Genomic DNA, 13,582 nt, shown 5'->3' on the forward strand with positions numbered 1-13,582 from the left:
GGAGGGGGGCGGCGAGTGGGAGGGAGTGAGGGGGGCGGCGAGTGAGTTGGGGGGGTTGGAGTGAATGGTGGGGTGGTGAGTGAGGCTGGGCAGGGAGGTAGGGGCGGTGAGTGAGGGAGGGGGCACAGTGAGTGAGTGGGGGTGGTCGGGGAGGGAGGGCGGGGTGGTCGGGGAGGGAGGGCGGGGTGGTCGGGGAGGGAGGGATGGGGTGGTCGGTGAGTGAGGGATGGGGATGGTGAGTGAGTGAGGGGGGAGCGGTGAGTAGGGGGGAAGGGGGTGGGGAGGGAGGGGTGGTCGGTCGGTGAGTGAGGAAGGGGGCGGTGCGTGGGTGAGGGAGGGGGTGGTGCTTGGGTGAGGGAGGGGTGCCGGGGGGGCGGTGAGTGGGTTAGTGAGAGTGAGGGAAGGGCGGTGAGTAACGGTGTGAGTGGCGCGGTGAGTAGGGGGGCAGTGAGTGAGTGGGAGAGCGGTGGGTGCGGGGGAGCGGTGAGTGGGAGTGAGGAGGGGGCGGTGAGTGGGTGCGGGGCGGCAGTGAGTGAGTGGGGGGTCGGTGTGTGAGTGAGGGAGGGGTGGTCGGTGAGGAGGGGGCGGTGAGGGGGGAAGGGGGTGGGGAGGGAGGGGTGGTCAGTCGGTGAGTGAGTGAGGGGGCGGTGCATGGGTGAGGAGGGGGCGGTGCATGGGTGAGGGAGGGGTGCTGGGGGGCGGTGAGTGAGAGTGAGGGGAGGGCGGTGAGTGACGGTAAGTGAGTGGCGCGGTTAGTAGGGGGGCGGTGAGTGAGAGTGAGGAGGGGACGGTGAGTGAGGGGGGTGGCAGTGAGGGGGGGGTGGCGGTGAGTGAGAGTGAGGAGGGGGCAGTGAGTGGATGAGTGAGTGAGAGTGAGGGCGGCGGCGAGTGGGTGAGCGTGAGGGAGTGAGAGGGGTGGCGAGTGTGAGGGAGAGAGTGAGGGGGGTCGGTGGTTGAGTGAGGTGGGGGCGGTGGGTGAGAGTGGGTTGGTGAGTGAGGAGGGAGTGGTGAGTAGGGGGGCAGTGAGTGAGTGGGGGCGCGGTGAGTGGGAGAGCGGTGGGTGCGGGGGCATGGTATGTGGGAGTGAGGAGGGGGCGGTGAGTGGGAGTGAGGAGGGGGCGGTGAGTGGGAGTGAGGAGGGGGCGGTGAGTGGGAGTGAGGAGGGGGCGGTGAGTGGGAGTGAGGAGGGGGCGGTGAGTGGGAGTGAGGAGGGGGCGGTGAGTGGGAGTGAGGAGGGGGCGGTGAGTGGGAGTGAGGAGGGGGCGGTGAGTGGGAGTGAGGCGGGTCAGCGAGTGAGTGGGAGTGAGGAGGGTCAGCGAGTGAGTGGGAGTGAGGAGGGTCAGCGAGTGAGTGGGAGTGAGGAGGGTCAGCGAGTGAGTGGGAGTGAGGAGGGTCAGCGAGTGAGGGGAGGGAGCGGTGAGAGAGTGAGGGGGGGGTGGCGAGTGAGGGGGGGAATGTGTGGGAGTGGTGAGTAAGTGGGGGGCGGGGGGGTGGTGAGTGTGGGGGGGGCAGTGTGTGAGGGGAAGGGCAGAGTGGTGAGTGGCGGGGGTACAGTGAGTGGGGAAGGGCGGTAAGTGAGTGGGGGAGCGGTGAGTGAATGGGGGTGGGTGGACAGTCAGACGGGGAGTCGGGGGGGCGGTGAGAGAGGGGTGAGGGGGCGGTGAGAGAGGGGTGGAGGCGGAGACTCGGGGGAGGGGGAGTGTCAGGGTGGGGGGAGAGGGGGGTGTCATGAGATAGTCAGGGAGAGGGGGGAGTCGGGGAGAAGGTGGGGGGTGTCGTGGCAAGATGGTTGGGGAGTGGAGGGGGGAGTCAGGGGGTAGGGTAGAGGGAGGGTGTAGTCAGGGGCGAGACGGTTAGGGGAGTGGGTGCAGTCAGGGGTGAGGGGAGTGGGGGGTAGTCTGGGGGAGAGACGGTGAGGGGAGTCTGGGGGACTCGGGAAGAGACGGTGAGGGGAGTGGGGAGGGAAGTCTGGGGGAGAGACGGTGAGGGGAGTGGGGAGGGGAGTCTGGGGGAGAGACGGTGAGGGGACGCGAGGGGGGAGTCGATTCAGGGAGACGGGAGTCAGGGTGGTGACTGAGAGGGGTGAGGGTCAGGATGTGGAGGGGAGTCAAGGTGGAGGGAAGTCAGGGTGGTGGGGAGGGAGTGAAGGAGGGTGGGGAATGAGGGGGAGTCAGTTTGGTGAGTGGGGGGCAAGGGGAGTCGGGGTGATGAGGGAGTGAGGGGTGGTGAAGAAGAGTAGAGCTTTGGGGAGAGGAGACTGTGTAGTGGGGTCAAGGTGGTGAGTAGGGTTCATGGGAGTGGGACAGCTTGGGGGTGTTGAGGGGTGAGGTGTAAGGGGTATGTGGTAGGTGTGGAAGGTACAGTATGGGGAGAGAAGATGTCAAGGAAGGCATAGGGGACGGAGGAAGGTGTGCAAGGTGAAGCAAAGAGTAGGAGGGAAGATGGCAGTGGAAGGGGAGAACCAGTGATAGGGGGAGCAACACGAGATTAAAAAAACGTTGGGGAACCACAGGGGCAAGTAGAGGTGGAGAAGCTAGGGGTCAGGACAAATGGGAAAGTCAAAATGCAGGAGTGATACAAAAAAGGAAGAAAGTTTTAAGTAGCAAGGGGAAAGGGATGGACAAAGATAGAAGGGTGAATTTAAGTTACCAAATTTTCAGAAGTGTTCTTTAAATTTTGAGGTGGTTTTGATTTGTGTAATACTGAGGTGATGTGGCCTTTGTTACATCTACCAAACATGTGGACAGTGCAACTTGAAGAAATTCACAAGATCATTTTGGAGCTGGGATGTAATTGTCAACCTTGCCTACTCCAACCAGAATGATCCTGAAGTCTCGACATTGCAATTTGATAGTAATTTTTCAATTGCTGAAGAGATGTTTCTGTCCATAACTTTAAGTGCCATCTATTTCTTGTATTGACCTCACTTCCTGCTTTATTATGATGATTTTGCTTAAATCTGAGCAATTGTTCCACTCAACTCAGTTTTTCTTTCTAGAGATTTAGTCAGGTTATATTCATGTCGAACAGCTTCTGGAATGTTCCTTGGAATGACTAAAGTGGCCCTTTACTTGTTTCATTATTTGAACGTCTCAGATGAAGGATAGTCTTGGAGTTCTCAATAGAGCCATAGAGTAATAGGGATGTACAGCACGGAAACAGACCCTTCGGTCCAACTTGTCCATGCCGAGCAGATATCCTAACCCAATCTAGTCCCATTTGCATGCACTTGACCCAGATCCCCCTCAACCCATTTGTTAAACCCATCCAGATGCCTTTTAAATGCTGTAATTGTAGCAGCCTCTACCAGCTCCTCTGGCAGCTCATTCCATACATGCAGCACCTTGTAATCCAGGGAGAACTAGCCATTTGGATACAGAACTGGCTTGAAGGTAGAAGACAAAGAGGGTGGTGGTGGAGGGTTGCTTTTCACACTGGAGGCCTATGAACAGTGGTGAGCTACAAGCATCAGTGCTGGGTCCACTACTTTTCGTCACCTATGTAAACGGATGTAAGTTTGCTCGCTGAGCTGGAAGGTTTGTTTTCAGATGTTTCATCACCACACTAGGTAACATGATCAGTGAGCCTCAGGTAAAGCATTGGTGGTATAGCCCACTTTTTATTTGTTGAGGTTCCTTGGGTTGATGATGTCATTTCCTGTTCTTTTTTGTGGGGGTGGTAAATGGGATCCAAGTTAATGTGTTTGTTGATAGAGTTCCGGTTGGAATGCCATGCTTCCAGGATTTCTCGTGCGTGTTGCTGTTTGGCTTGTCCGAGGATGGATGTGTTCCGGTTGAAGGAAATCAGAGCAGGACTTATACACTTAATGGCAAAGTTGTTTGAATGTTCTTGTGATTTGGTGTTTGGAATACAGTTTGGGCACTAAAGCCTGATCACCTATGATTTGTGATAGCTTAGCAATATGGTTTTGAAGTCTATTGATATTAATTGAACATCAATTGCTAATAGACTCGTTTCAATTGGCATTAATTCTAGTTTCAGTAATCATGTGGGACTTCTGCATATGCTTATTCCAATATCATTTGAGAAATTTGTCCTATCAATATGCAAACCTCTTAATTTGCCTGTACTAAATAACTGTTAATCATCTCATTTGCATATTGACTAGTTCACTTTGAAATTTTCCATTGTCCCTTTCACCTTCCACTACCTCACTTGGTTTGGTGCTGTTGGCAAAATTGGCCATTTTGTATTGGGTTTCAATTCCAAATAAGTGTAATTTAAATCTGTCAATCTCTGGAATATACCATCTACTACATAGAATTCACAACACAAGCAAACCATCTAGCCCAAATAGTCTGTCAACATTCATATCCTCCAATCCGTCCTCTATTACAGTTTAACCCTCCCATTCTATTTTTCCCTTGTATCCTCACGTAGCTACTCTGAAATATATCTACACTGGTAACTTTGATAATTCAATATCATGGTCTCTGGCTTAAGATTGTTGTGAATTCCCTGTTTGATTTCATTCACTCAGCTTTCTCGTTTTCTTCCAGAGCAAAGTGACCCAGTCTCTCCATTATTCCTTTGCAGTTCTGGCTTTATCCTTTTTCATATTTTTAAAGTTTAATTCATAGCTTTTTATTCAGAACCTTGTCCAAGCCTTTTGAACTAATATGGTTATCATCTATGATGCAACTTCCTCCAGGAAGTTAGACCACCTTAGAAGTATAAGCTTCTGTCTTGTGATTATGGCTGTTTAGATACGTTCCGAGAATGTCCATGATCCTTTCATTATTTTATGAGGTTTGAAATATAACAGATTTGTTTAAACGAAAGGAAAATGAAGGCAGCATCAAAAAAACTAAAGTTTATGAAAAATATTGGTAAGGTCTAATAAGTGTTAAATGTTTACACTAATCTAAAACTAGGCAGCAATGTAGTTGGAGATTTGGGGTTTTTTTTTTTGCTTCGATATTGGAATGTCTTTCAGTTGTAATAGTGGTCATTATTTGAGATGGCAAATTGATTGTCTTCCGTCACTACTGCAGCATATTTTCTTGTGGGGCTTTTCCTCTAGCATGCACACATCAGAATATAGAACGCGTTCAGTGATAAAGTGAATTCCAGCAGATCTTGTGTATTGTTCAGTGTTGCATGGCTATGCATATAAATGATTACATGCATTGGAAGGGGGGTATTTGGTGATGCAGGAGGAACAGAGCTGATAAAGCTTTGAATCTGGAGTATACACTACTTTTGATATTGTTCTTAATAGTTGATGGGATGCAGAAATTGTAAAATAACCAAGTGGTTTTGCTGATTGCCAGAGAGGGTGATCCCCATAACATCACTTGAGAGTACAGGAAGAGGAGTAAGCAATTTAGCTTCTCAAGCTTTTCCACAATTCAGTGAGAGCATTATGACGTAAGGAGTTTTGAATGTGCTTTTGGATTCCAAAAGCTTCTATTTGAATAGTTGATTAATAATGCAGAAGTTCAGTATTGCTGGGAGAAGGCATGTTTAGTTGAAGCTTTGCTACTTGCACTCATCAGAACAATGTATAAGGCAACCATTTTAACTCTGTCAGAGTTATTGCCATGGAGAACAAGCCAGGTAATGATGACTGACAGTTAACTGCCATCCTTTCCTTTAAATTTTAAACCAGTTAAATTAACTCTGGTCAAAACATTGGCCTAAGAAATGAACCAGAGAAAAACTGTCACCTATTTTGCTGCATTGAAATAGGCTTTGACCAGTCAGCATTCACCTTGCCAACCAATCACCCTTCTGTCTTACTGTATGCATATAGTATACTTGTATAAAAATATGATTTGGAGATGCCGGTGTTGGATTGGGGTGTACAAAGTTAAAAATCACACAACACCAGGTTATAGTCCAACAGGTTTAATTGGAAGTACACTAGCTTTCAGAGCATCGTTCCTTCATCAGGTGATAGGATTGAGCCCTCCACTAACACACAGAATTTATAGCAAAAATTTAGAGTGTGATGTAACTGAAATTATACATTGAAAAATTGATTGTCTGTTAAGCCTTTCATCTGTTTGAATACCGTGATAGTTTCACTTCTTTCATGTGTAAATCAAAACCTTTTTTAGTTGCATTCTCAGGTCAGCTGCTAACAATGGTGATAACTAGACAATATGTTGAAGATGTTAGCCCCCTGTGTTCTCTGTCTATGCCATGATGTTTAATGTAATGTTTGATTCTAATCTAAAAAATGGGATAATGGAGTTCTACATGAATGTATGCAGTTTTTGAGCAAAGTACAATGTAACTCTGCAAGTACAAATTCACCCCACAAAATAAAAGTGTGCATGTGGGTCTTTGTCTGTCTGTCTGTCTGGGTTGGGGGTCGTGAATGTGAGAAAGTGTGTGTGTGTTTGTGTGTAGTGAGTGTAGAGTGTCAAGTCTGTGAAGGGGTGCATGTGGGAGTGTGGGTGTCTGTGTATATGTGTGTATAGATGTGTATATAGTGCAATGGTGGTCACCTGTAATGTGACATGAACCCAAGGTACCAGTGAGGACCCTCACAGACTTAAGATACTCTGCACTCACTACACACACACACATACACTTTCTCACACTCACAACTCCCAACCCAGACAGGCACCCACATGCGCACATATTTTGTGGGATGAATTTGTACTTGCAGGGTTACATTGTACTTTGCTCAAAAACTGCATACATTATTGTAGAACTCCATTATCTCACTTTTTAGATTAGAATCAATCTAAACATCGTGGCATAGACAGAGACACAGGGGACTAACACCTTCAGCATATTGTCTAGCTATCAACATTTTTAACAAAGTGAGAATGCAACTTTTTTAAAAAAGGTTTTGTGATTTACACATGAAAGAAATGAAACTATCACGGCATTCAAACAGATGAAAGGCTTAACAGACAATCAGTTTTTCAATGTATAATTTCAGTTACATCACACTGTAAATTTTTGCTATAAATTCTGTTAGGATTGAGCCCTCCACTATCACCTGATGAAGGAGCGACACTCCGAAAGCTAGTGTGCTTCCAATTAAACCTGTTGGACTATAACCTGGTGTTGTGTGTTTTTTAACTATGTATAAAAATACTTCAGTATTTCTTGAGTTGTCCTGATCATTGCAAAATAAAGATATGGCAAACTGCCTATTTTATTTGGTGGAGTGGCACGAAGTGAAAGTGGGAGATTTTGCAACTCTGCTCGCTTAGTAACTGCAGCTTCTGTTGCCACATGGACCTGAAAACACCTCGATTCTGTATTGAATAAACTAACTAACTGTTTGGTGGGTGGTGAGTGCAGTAATAGGTGGAACTGTGAGTCAGCAGCTAGAAGAGTGGGGCAAAATTGGTTAGGAAAACTAAATATTTTTTAAATTGAGAGACATTTTAAGAGGTGCTGTGACAAGCTGATTAACAAGCGAATTTCTAAAGGGAATGGGCGAAGTTCGCATGCACAAGTTGTATGACTGAAATGTCACTAATTTTTTAAAAATCACCAATTATATTTATGATATCTGGTTTTCATTTTAAAAAAAGAATCATGACCCACCTTGTGTGATTTGTTAATGTATAGTCTGCTGAGTTCAAATTACCAGCAATGAGTCATTTATACACATGGGATTTTTTTCTGCTGTGCAAGTCACTGTTTACAAATTGTTTTTTCAGCAAAAATGAATTGATTTAACCAGAATCAACTGATTCTTGTACCCTGAAACATGCAAGCCAGCTTGCATTGTCTTACCCCTCTAATTTTCCCCTATTTATTGCCTTCAGAGGAGTAAGAGAAGAAGGGGAGTAAGTTTGGCTCATGGAATGATTCTTGAGTGCTGACTGCTGTTAGAGCCACTCATTCCTCTAATTGTGATTTGGAGATGCCGGTGTTGGACTGGGGTGTACAAAGTTAAAAATCACACAACACCAGGTTATAGTCCAATTCCTCTAATTGCTGTGTTTTGAGCTAAATTTAGCTTCCACTGTCACCATGCCTTTTAAATGCTGCAAGGCACACTTGTCTCCCTGAGCTGCCGTTTTATGCAGGAATTAAAAGCTGGGCATGTTAGCTGGAAAACTGAATATTTCTGTTTGAGATTCCCAGGCCAGGTGTAACATGAGTGTTCATTATAAAATACTATAGAATTTCATATGAAATTTATAGCACAGATGCATTACACAATTCAACTTGTATTGTTAATCCTCCCGCAAACAGACCTAATCCAGTCTCGTTGCCCAGTTTCCTTTCCTTTCGTCACCTAACTAATCTGTATTTGGATGTAAACATGGTCTCTCTCTCTCGCTGAAACTCTCAAATACTTTACATCCCCTAAGTTTTTTTATAAAACGTTACTTCAGCTTTCTACCTAATATCTTTTGTATTTAAACTTGCTACTACCTGCCCTTGTTTAGATCTGTCTGTCAATAGTCTGTTTAAATTAAAGTGCATTTTTATTGTAATTTTAAATATCCATCAAAACATTCAATTCTGACACCATTTGTAGTTCGTAATTTCAAATTCTGCGCATCCCCAATTTTTATGGGTTTAACATAAGCAAATGTACCTTTCGCTGTCTAGCCTTATCACTCTAGAATTCCCACCTTAAACTTTTGCCTTTAAAAACATAACCAGTGACCAACTGATCTGATTTAGCACTGAGGCAAGTATGATATTTTCATCATGCTTCTTAGAACATTGTACTGTTAAAGATGCCAAGTGCATTGCAGTGTGTTCTACAGCCCAATTGTTTAAGTGCCTGTCTAAATTTGTAGCTGAAAATGTGTTGCTGGTTAAAGCACAGCAGGTTAGGCAGCATCCAAGGAACAGGAAATTCGACGTTTCGGGCATAAGCCCTTCATCAGGGCTTATGCCCGAAACGTCAAATTTCCTGTTCCTTGGATGCTGCCTAACCTGCTGTGCTTTAACCAGCAACACATTTTCAGCTGTGATCTCCAGCATCTGCAGACCTCATTTTTTACCCTTTGTCTAAATTTGTATTCCATTACCTTATGTCTTCTTAGATCAATAATGGGATAGAGATCTGCCATATTGAGAAGTGCAATTGCGATATTTTTTGTGTCACGGGAATTAAAATAAAACGCCAACTTTTCCATTGAGGAATGAAAGAAAGTCAAGAGTTCAGCCTTTATTATTAGGAAACTGATTAAGCTGTACTGCTTTGTTCGGGTAAATGTGTTCCTGGGTTTTATGGAATGACTACTTGGGTGGAAGCAATGTCTTTTGCATTCCTGACTATACTGTGTTATGATCCCAGCTGATGTTTTTACTGGACAGACCAGATGCCAGACTCAAAAATAGCTTAATAGAGCAAGCTTTTTTCATTTAACAGGATGTGTCTCACTGAAATATAAGCAGGTAATGATGCAGATTTGTGTAACAATGAAGTTTGCTACGTAAAAAATTTAAGATAAAATAGAATAAACTAAACTATTTACATGCAACGTGCTTAAAGATTTTGAAACACTCAATAAAAATGCAGTCTCATTAATCCTAATTGTAACCTCTTACAGCATGGAAATACCATTGAGAAATTCCTTTTCTTTCCACGTAGGATTTGACTTAACTGTGGCTTCAGTTCCTGCTCAGAAGAATCTGATGGACACTTCATTATATAGAGCTTAAATTTTCTCAGCTTCAAAAGAGCTTTCCAAATTCTGGAGCTTTTACACTAAACTCCTTACTCTGAGGTAACCTAGTTTTAACAATTTTAAATTATCTTTTCCCTTTCTTAGGAACAACTATCTGACACATCCAGCTTCAGCCAGGACTTCTGAAAACTGCCCACACTGAAAGCTGAGAAAAATCAATTTTCTTTAAGTAATGTTTCTCCTAATTCCCTAAAAATTCCCAACTCTTCTAGAGCTAATAGTAGACTGGCAATTAGGAAAACAAGGGTCTTTTCAGGATAGCAAACTGTAACTAGTGGGGTATCATAATGGGAAAGACTGCAGAAAGCTACAGCAAAGAGGAATTTGGGGTTCCTTGTGCATGAATCATAAAAAGCTAGCATCTGAGTTCAGTGAGTAGTAGGGAAGGCAAGAGGACTACAGGCCGTTCTGGTATAATGCACATTTTGTTAATGCAAGTTCACCTATAACATGACTGGCACTATTTCTAAAGCACGAACTTTGAAAGCGTGATTTTGTTATAACGTAATTCTGGCCCTCATTAGTTTAAATGGTGCTGCTGTTATGTGATTATCTTAACAAGGGATTGCACAAGAACGGATCTACCCCGTTATGGCAGAACTAACTGTATTAGCCTTTATTTCAAAGAGAATAGTGTATAAAAATACAAAGGTCTTGCTAAAGTTATACCAAGTATTCAGACCACACCAGGAATAGTGTGGACAGTTTTGGTCTCCCTATCTAAGGAAGACAGTCCAGAGAAGGCTTATTAAGTTGATTGTTGAGGGTAGAGGCGTTTTCTTGAGAGGTTGAGTGGGTTGGGCCTGTACTCATTGGTGTTTAGAAAAATGAGAGGTGACTTTATTGAAACATACAAGATTCCTTGGGGACTTCGCAGAATAGTTGCTGAGAGGTTGTATGTCTCTTGTGGGAGAGTTTAGGACCAGGAGGTACAATCTCAGAGAATGTCACCCCAGCTCTACTCAAAGCTGGTAACTTCCCATCATAGCATTATATTGAAAGCAAGGAGTGAGGAAAGGCCATTTGGGCCACTACTTCCAAGCTTCTTCCAAAGATCCACAAAACTACCCAGTCATATATTCCATCCATAGATTTTATCACAATCTATTTAGAGCAAAATACCTCCTTGTTTTATACACCAGCATGTGGCTCTAACTTAGAATTATCCTACGCTTAATGCGACTTCTAATGAGTTAACCGTGAAAAGACAAAGAAATGTTAGTGCAGGTCAAGTTTAAGGTGGTGCTTAAGGATTAAATTCCTCATTGATATGAACAGTGAGGCCGCTCCTGTTTCATTTTGGTGCCTGGTTCTATTTGTTTTCTGATCTTGTACTAGGAGGGAGTTATTGGGTACTTTTAGCTTCATCCAAGTTAGGAGCACAGAGCCATTTTGGAATGAAGAGTTTGGTACTCAACCAATTTTGCACCATATTTCTTTAAGTTATGTTCAATCAGTTAAGACAGTAATGGAGGTGGTTTAATTTCAGAGGTTAGGCCACTTTTGGAATTTTGTGTGCAGTTCTGGTCTCCCTCCTATTAGAAGGATGTTGTGAAACAAGAAAGGGTTCAGAAAAGATTTTCAAGGATGTTTTCAGAGTTGGCAGGTTTGAGCTATAGGCTGGGGCTGTTTTCTCTGGAGTGTGGGAGGCTAAGGGGTGACATTATAGAGGTTTATAACATCATGAGGGGCAATTGATTGGGTAAATAGTCAAGGTCTTTTTCCCTGGAATGGGTAGTCCAAAACTAGAGGGCATAGGTTTCAGGTGAGAGGGGAAAGATTTAAAAATGAACTAAGGAGCAACTATTTCAAGCAGAGGGTGGTGCATGTATGGAATGAGCTGCCAGGGGAAGTGGTGGAGGCTGGTACAATTACAACATTTAAAAGGCAGCTGAATGGCTATATGAATAGGAAGGGTTTCGAGGAATATGGGCCGGGTGCTGGCCAATGGAACTAGATTAGGTTGGGATATCTGGTCAGCATGGACGAGTTTGATCGAAGGGTCTGTTTCCCTGCTGTATGTTTCTATGACTCTATACCCAGAGTTCAACAATTCTGCAGATGCTTATTATTCTCTTTGCTCCATGGCCTACAGGAGATGAGTGGTAAATCATTCAATCCCACAAGCCGCCTCCACCATTCAACAGGGTCATGCTTGCTTTGTTTGTTTCTATTTTCACAATTCTGGCTACCCTCGATCGTCTTCAGTTTCATAGATTTTTGTGAAGCAATCTACTCCTCTCTTTTAAAAAATATTGAAAGACCCTGACTCAACAGCCTTTGGGGACAGAGAGGTCTGTTAACTCTTTGAGAAAGCAATTCTCCTCATCTGTGCCCCAAAAGGACAACCCTGAATTTCAAATCAGTCAAAGAGATGAACAGCATGGAAACAAACCCTTCGGTCCAACCCGTCCATGCCGTCCAGATATACCAACCCAATCTAGTCCCACCTGCTAGCACCCGGCCCATATCCCTCCAAACCCTTCCTATTCATATACCCATCCAAATGCCTCTTAAATATTGCAATTGTACCAGCCTCCACCACTTTCTTTGGCAGCTCATTCCATACACATACTACCCTCTGCATGAAAAAGTTGCCCCATAGGTCCCTTTTTATATCTTTCCCCTTTCACCCTAAACCCAGCCCTTTGGTTCTGGACTCCTCAACCCCAGGGAAAAGACTTTGCCTATTTACCCTATCCATGCCCCTCACAACTTTGTGAACCTCTATAAGGTCACCACTCAGCCTCCGACGCTATAGAGAAAACAGCCCCAGCTTGTTCAGTCTCTCCTATAGCTCAAATCTTCCAACCCTGGCAACATGCTTGTAAATCTTTTCTGAACCCTTTCAAGTTTCACAACATCTTTCTGATAGGGAGGAGAGCAGATTTGCATGCAATGTTCCAACAGTGGCCTAACCAATGTCCTGTACAACGGCAACATGACCTCCCAAATCCTGTGCTCCATACTCTAACCAATAAAGGAAAGCATACCAAACGCCTTATTCACTATCCTATCTACCTGCTACTCCACTTTCAAGGAGCTTTGAACCTGCACTCCAAGATCTCTTTGTTCCAAAACACTCCCTAGGACCTTACCATTAAGTGTATAATGTCCTGCCAAGATTTGCTTTCCCAAAATGCAGCACCTCGCATTTATCTGAATTAAACTCCATCTGCTACTTCTCAGCCCATTGGCCCATCCAATCAAGATCCTATTGTAATCTGAGGTAACCTTCTTCACTGTCCACTACATCTCCAATTTTGTTGTCATCTGCAAACTTACTAACTATACCTCTTGTGCTTACATCCAAATCATTTATGTAAATGACAAAAAGTAGTGGAACAAGCTTCGATCCTTGTGGCATTCCATTGGTCACAGGCCTGCACTCTGGAAAAACAACCCTCCACCACCACCACCCTCTGAGCCAGTTCTGTATCCAAGTGGCTAGTTCTCCCTTATTCCATGAATCTAATCTTGGTAACCAGTCTCCCATAGGGAACCTTGTCGAATGCCTTACTGAAGTCCGTATAGATCACATCTACCGCTCTGTCCTCATCAATCCTCTTTGTTACTACTTCAGAAAACTCAATCAAGTTTGTGAGACATGACTATCCCTAATTAGTCCTTGTCTTTCTATGTACATCCTGTCCCTCAGGATTCCCTCCAATAACTTGCCCACCATCGACGTCAGGCTCACTGGTCTATAGATCCCTGGCTTGTCCTTACCACCCTTTTTAACCAGTGGCACCACGTTAGCCAACCTCCAGTCTTCCGGCATCTCACCTGTGGCTATCGATGATACAAATATCTCAGCAAGAGGCCCAGCAATCACTTCTCTAGCTTCCCACAGAGTTCTAGGTAAACCTGATCAGGTCCTGGGGATTTATTCACCTTTAACCATTTCAAAACATTTAGCACTTTCTCCTCTGTAA

The 13,582-nt window shown here is 44.6% G+C and overlaps 1 protein-coding gene across 1 annotated transcript in view; it reads left to right on the forward strand.

Annotated features, from left to right (window-relative positions):
* The window catches only part of LOC132833643 (CTD nuclear envelope phosphatase 1-like), a 48,615-nt gene that overhangs the window by 438 nt on the left and 34,595 nt on the right, over nucleotides 1-13,582 (forward strand). The window lies entirely within an intron of this gene.

The sequence above is a fragment of the Hemiscyllium ocellatum genome, chromosome 37 (genome assembly GCF_020745735.1).
Source record: "Hemiscyllium ocellatum isolate sHemOce1 chromosome 37, sHemOce1.pat.X.cur, whole genome shotgun sequence".
NCBI classification, from domain to species: Eukaryota; Metazoa; Chordata; class Chondrichthyes; order Orectolobiformes; family Hemiscylliidae; genus Hemiscyllium; species Hemiscyllium ocellatum.